Genomic DNA, 6,000 nt, shown 5'->3' with positions numbered 1-6,000 from the left:
ATATGAATCTCCGACCTCATGAAGTTCACATTCTAGTGGGGCAGATAACAAACAAACAAGTAAATTATGTTAACAAACAAACAAGTAAATTATGTTATATGTTTCAGATATTTGCAGTGAAGGAATTAAGAAAGGGAGGAAGAGAAGGAATTGTGAGAGTCTGTGCCACTGTGAATGAAGCAGTCAGGGAGGACACTGCTGAAAGGGAAACACTGAAGCAAAGAGCTGAAGAAGGGGAAGAACTATGCCACACATGTGCTTGGGGCATAAGTGCAAGTGTAAGGAATGTACTGTTTTAGTTAACATCATGTGGTTTAACATGTTTCTGGTTTAGGTGAATTTTGAAATGTTGGCAAGAGACTGCTGATTGAATTTCTCCATATGTATAACAAGCAAACAAATCTCTGCTTATGGGAATGAATGCCATTTTGAAACAAAACAAAACAAAACACTTGGACAAAGTCTTGATTTGAGCATAATATATATAAAGAACCATGCATAGGACATAAACACATGTAAAATCAAAGGAAAAGCTGAGGGGCTTGGTACCATAAAAAATGAAATGTGTGAGAGGAGCAAAAGGAATAAATGAAGAAAGAAAAAAGTGACACAGAGAGAAAGAGGGCAGGGAGAGGGAAAGTAAAGATAAAAAAGGTAGGAAAGGGAAGGACAATAGATAATTAATCAAAGGGAAGAAAAAACCTAGGGTAGGGGTAGAAAGGTTTTTTCTCTAAAGAGCCAGATGGTAAATATTTCAGGCTTTACGGGCCAAAAGGGAGCTCCGTCACAACTACTCAATGCTGCCTTTACAGTGTGAAAGCAGCCTCGGGAAATGCATAAAAGAAAGAGTGTGGCTATGCTCCAATAAAACTTTATTTATAAACATTAATGTTTAAGTTTTGTATGTTTCAAGACATGTCACAAAATGTTTTTCCTCTTGTTGTTTCTTTTCAAACTTTTAAAAATGAAGAGAAAGATTCTCATTATGAACTCTACAAAAACAGAGGGCAGGGCTTGGTCCCCAGGCCATGGTTTGCTGACTCCTGACTTAGAGTCACAGTACTAGTCATGTGAGTCAATATGGTGCATTGGGCAGTGGAGAGGAATCGGATCAAACTCCTGGGTTCTTATCCAGGCTTGATAATTTGTTAGCTCTTTGACTCTGAACAAGATTCTGCCTCTCAATGATTTACTGTTTTAACCAATGAAATGAGAGTGTTGAAATAAATGAAAATCAAATTCTCTTCTTTCAATAAATTCTATTTTATTACCTATCAGAACTAAGAATAGATATCCACAAAGGAAAGAGCATTTGATTTCAGTTAAAGCTTATTTTTTCAGTTCCATTCTTTGCAAAAATCTCTTCTTAAGACAACAATGTTTTTCACCCCTTGGGTATAGAATTTAGTCCTTAAGGTCCTTTAGAAAATTGGTGTCACCATGATTTCAATGCTAGAAAATACCTGAAGTGACCACTCTCAAATGCTCAAGGCCACACTATGGCCCCACAAGAGGTTAGTAGTTTGTTTCTAAATAAAAGCCATTCTTAAGTGGGGTGAAAATTCTCACCCATAACAATTTACATCATTCTTTCCAGTCTAGACTTCTTTGAGAGGCCAGGTGCATTGAGGTTTGGTTTCATAACGGTGAACATGTGCTTCTTGTTGAAACAGCTCTCACCACACTGCTTCAGGGCAAAGAGGGTATGGCTTCTGATTTCTTGTTTAACTATTTTTTGATAATGATTTCAAATTTATATATGTAACGAGCAGTTATTTCAAGATCTATCTCATCTCTCTTTCAGAGACAATGTCTGTGTCTAATATAATTTTAAATGTTATTCTATAAAACGGCCATCCCCAACATTTTTGGCACCAGGGACTGGTTTTCGTGGAAGACAAATTTTCCACGGACAGGGAGGGGGCGTGGTGCAGGCAGTAATGTGAGTGATGGGAAGTGATGGGGAGCGGCAGATGAAGTTTTGCTTGCTGGCCCACTGCTCACCTCCTGCTGTGCAGCCCGGTTCCTAACAGGCCGCAGACTGGTACTGGTCCACGGCCCGGGGGTTGGGGACCCCTGCTATAAAATATACGGTCTTTTTGAATATCAAAACAAAATATATTCAACTGATTTATATTGTGTTTCTAAAGAGGGCCACAGTAGTAGCTCCCATTCTACTCCCACGTCAAACTTTAGAATCTATTTTCCCCTCCCCTTGAGTCTAGATGACTAGCGAACTGGTTTTGATCAATGGAATTTGGTGGAAGTGACACTGTAACCTGTGAGGCCAACACTGATCTTCAACTTCCTATTCCTCTCTTGGAGCCTTTGGCTGCCAGGCAAAAATGTCCAGCTACTGGAAAGATGACATAAAGAGAGAAAGAGATATACACCCAGGCAGTCCCCAGCTCTTCCAGCCATTCAAACTGAGACACCACACAGGTGAATGAATCCATCTTGGGCATTCCAGCTCTCACTAGCCCCCACTGAACCCAATTTCTAGCTAATAACCCAGCTGAATGCAGGCAAATGAGTAATCCCAGGAAATGGCATAAAAAAGAGAAAAAAAAAATGTCCAGTCAAGCACACCCACCTCCTGAATTCCTGACCCACAGAATCTTGAGCAAATAAAAATGGTACTGATGTTAAGCTACTATATATAAGGGTAGTTTGTTGAACAACAGAAGATAACAAAAACACACTTTACTTGAATTAAATTTCCAAATGATCAATTATACTGCCACCTACACTTTAGGGGACTATACACGGCTTATCATCGACTAGCTGCTCTGGGGTAAATCATGCTGAAATCTGTAATATTCAGGCTATATGTCTTCCTTATTGTAAACAGCCATTGTTCTTTAGGCAATATTTCTTACTGGTTAGCATCATTAGTTAAAAATGAAATATAACTAATAATGAAGTAGAATATATAAAATTTAAAATTATCTGCAATAAAGTTAACATGAATTAATTCTGATTTATCCTTATTAGAATTAGCCATTTGATCCCAATACCAATAAAAATGCAATTACATTGTTCTGTGGAATGTTGTGTTCATTCTCCAAATAAATATATTTTTTAAATAACTGTTAAATCAGGGAAAGATGGAGATTTATTCAATTCATATGTTATTGAAATTAAAATAATTTTTCTTAACATGGGGGTAAAGTTGCACTATATAAAACTACTTATTAAAATGGCATTATACATCTGATTTTCATTTTAATCATAGCATATTTGAGGTTGGTCTAATGTTTTCTTGATGCTCCCTCTTCATGACAAAAAACATGAGACTACTTAAATGGTGACACAAATTGATGTTAATAAATTAGTACATTCATACAAGGACTCCTAATTTTACTGCTAAAAGCACGCCATTATATGAAGCATTATGTAGTTTAAAAGGCACACTGATAAGTGCCTGTATTCAAATCCATTTCTGTGCCCTTTGTGTTCTTATCTTCCCTGGGCCAGCAGACAATCCCGCTTTTCACTAACCTTTGGCACTCCACCATCAGCAATAAACTGTGTGCTCCTTCCAAGTCCCTGGGCTTCCTTAATTAGCATCACCTGTGGTAGGTTCTATTCCGAGCAGCCCCATGAGCAGCACACACCTGCTTTGGTGCCTGCAGGTAGAACAAGGCTCAGTGTCTCAGGGCTCTGGGGAGTCCATCTGCGTGCCCTAAAGCAATAACTAAATATCATCTTCTGAAAGCTTAGTGTAGCCTCTAATCCTCCTAATTGTGCCTCAATGAGGTAGAAGTAAAATGATAAACAAGAACCTGAACAGATCCACACATCCACACTATAGCATTCCAACAAATTCAGTAAAACATTTGTCCTCTGTTTTCAAAGTGAAAAATATGTGTTTTTACCCAAGAAATTAAAACATTTTCTACCCTTTTCAAGAAGAAATGTGTTTATTTTTACATTTGGATTTGCTCTAAGCTTTCCTTCATAAGCCCCAGAAGTTGCAAACGTGTACATTTTTATTTTGTCATAATACATTGTAAAGCACAAATTTTGAAGTACAGCTTCAAAAACATTCAAGGTCATGTTTTCCCTTAAAATATTTGAATGGCATAAAGCATTTCACGTGTATGTTAGAAGGGTAAAATTGACACACTTAAAACATTGAAAATAAAAAATCACCTAGCAAAGAATCATGAAAAATGTAATGAATGAGTTTTACTGAACAATGGATGAAACATAGGTTGTTAAACCAAAGGAATTTTAAAAGGCTTAATTTGTGTTCTTCTCATGAATCTACAGTTTTGTTTTTTCAAACCTTTTTTCTTCACCAAGAAGAAATGGCTGTGACACTTAATGGGTATATTTCGTTGAAGCTAAGTTCTTTTAATGTCAGGCTATTATACCTTCTATATACAGAAGAGAAATGGTGCCAAGATTTCTAACAAGTAGGTGCACATTCTTCTTGAAACAGAAAGGCACTAAAAAAGCTTTGAGTTGGTAGATCAGCGAGCTGAAAGATATGCAATTCAATTCTGAGTCTATTAGACTAAAGACTATTTTTGAGAAAAGAGCCTATAGATTAATACTCATGCTAATAAGTCTCTGATCTTACCCAATTTATAATAAACAACACACATTTTTATCTATAATAATTTGACTACAAAACTAGGGCAGGAAAGTTGCCTTAATTGTACAAGGTTTTAATAAACTGAGTATCAAAGTCTATTTCTGTTTATATATTTTAAGTAAAAGTTAAAAAAAGAAATACATTTTTAGTCTTCAATGACTTCTAGTTGCAATGGCTCATATGTGTAAGAAAGAATGAGCCATTGTAATTTAATTACTTATGAAGTTTTGATTTCCCATTCCATGTTCAGAATGAAAGATTCAAATATATGAATCATATACTCTTCATCTTACATATGAGAAACTGAGATCCTGAAAGTGACTTGCCCAGGGTTATACTGTTATTAGTGATTAAACTCTGGTCCCTTGATTCTCAGTTTAGTTCTGTTTCCACTACAATATGCCACCTTCCTCCACTGACTTTGAATCTCTGGATATCAAATGAAAAGGAGGAGGTGAATTTTAATAATTATCAGTTTACATTAAAGCTCAAAGCTGCATATACTTTTACAATTTGTAATGGGCTGCATCTCTCTTATAAAGAGGGCAGGAAATGACCCAGAATTCTAGATTACAAAGCATAGTCCTCACAGTCGTAGTTATGAGTTAGTTCCTTCAAGGTATGTCACATTAGTCACAAATGGCCATCAACCTATCTAGAAGTTTTTCAGAAAAAGAAATAGACTGCATAGACCAGGTTCTAGCTCTATAAAATAGCAGAATGAAAAGAAAATATAACACACAAATGGAGAGTCTGCACATCGTAGCACTGCATTGTATCAGAAGGCTGACAGTAATGATTAAAATATAAGATCAAAGATCATTGGTTGTACTTATGAATGCAACATTAAAGTAGCATTTTTCAAAATATGCTTTGCATAATGTAAGTTTCTCAGGATATTAGTAGGTTTTAATTGAAAACAAAAGTTTTCAAATTCATGTATACTTGAGAAAAACTGCATACAATATCCCTTTTTTGATATTTTCAATGCATATGAACATATGAAAGGCTCTGCGAAGGTGTACAATAAAGATACATATTTAGCTTTGTTTTATCAAGTGTTTCCCAAATTTATTTGATCACAAGACCCTTATTTTTTTTTTTACAAATAATAGCATTTTCTAGTACTTGATAGGAAATTCTGTATAGTTTATGTTCCGAGAAGCTGAAGCAAAGAGTTATATTATCCATTCTCAAGCGAAACAGTTGTTTCAAATCTCTTTCCTGAGAATAAAAGATATACAAAATATCATTTTATGATTAACGTTTCTCCTTTAGTTTCATTTTTTTTCTGAGCAAAAAAAAGTTAAAAACCCACAAAAGTTTAAAAGCAAAACATCAAATGTGGCTATCTCAATAAGTAAAAGATGAAATCCACATCCTGGTTTCATTTGCTT

This window comes from Mesoplodon mirus, assembly GCF_964341445.2.
Source record: "Mesoplodon mirus genome assembly, chromosome: 6".
NCBI classification, from domain to species: Eukaryota; Metazoa; Chordata; class Mammalia; order Artiodactyla; family Ziphiidae; genus Mesoplodon; species Mesoplodon mirus.
The sequence above is the reverse complement of the archived record's forward strand: the minus strand, read 5'-3'. Positions refer to the sequence as shown.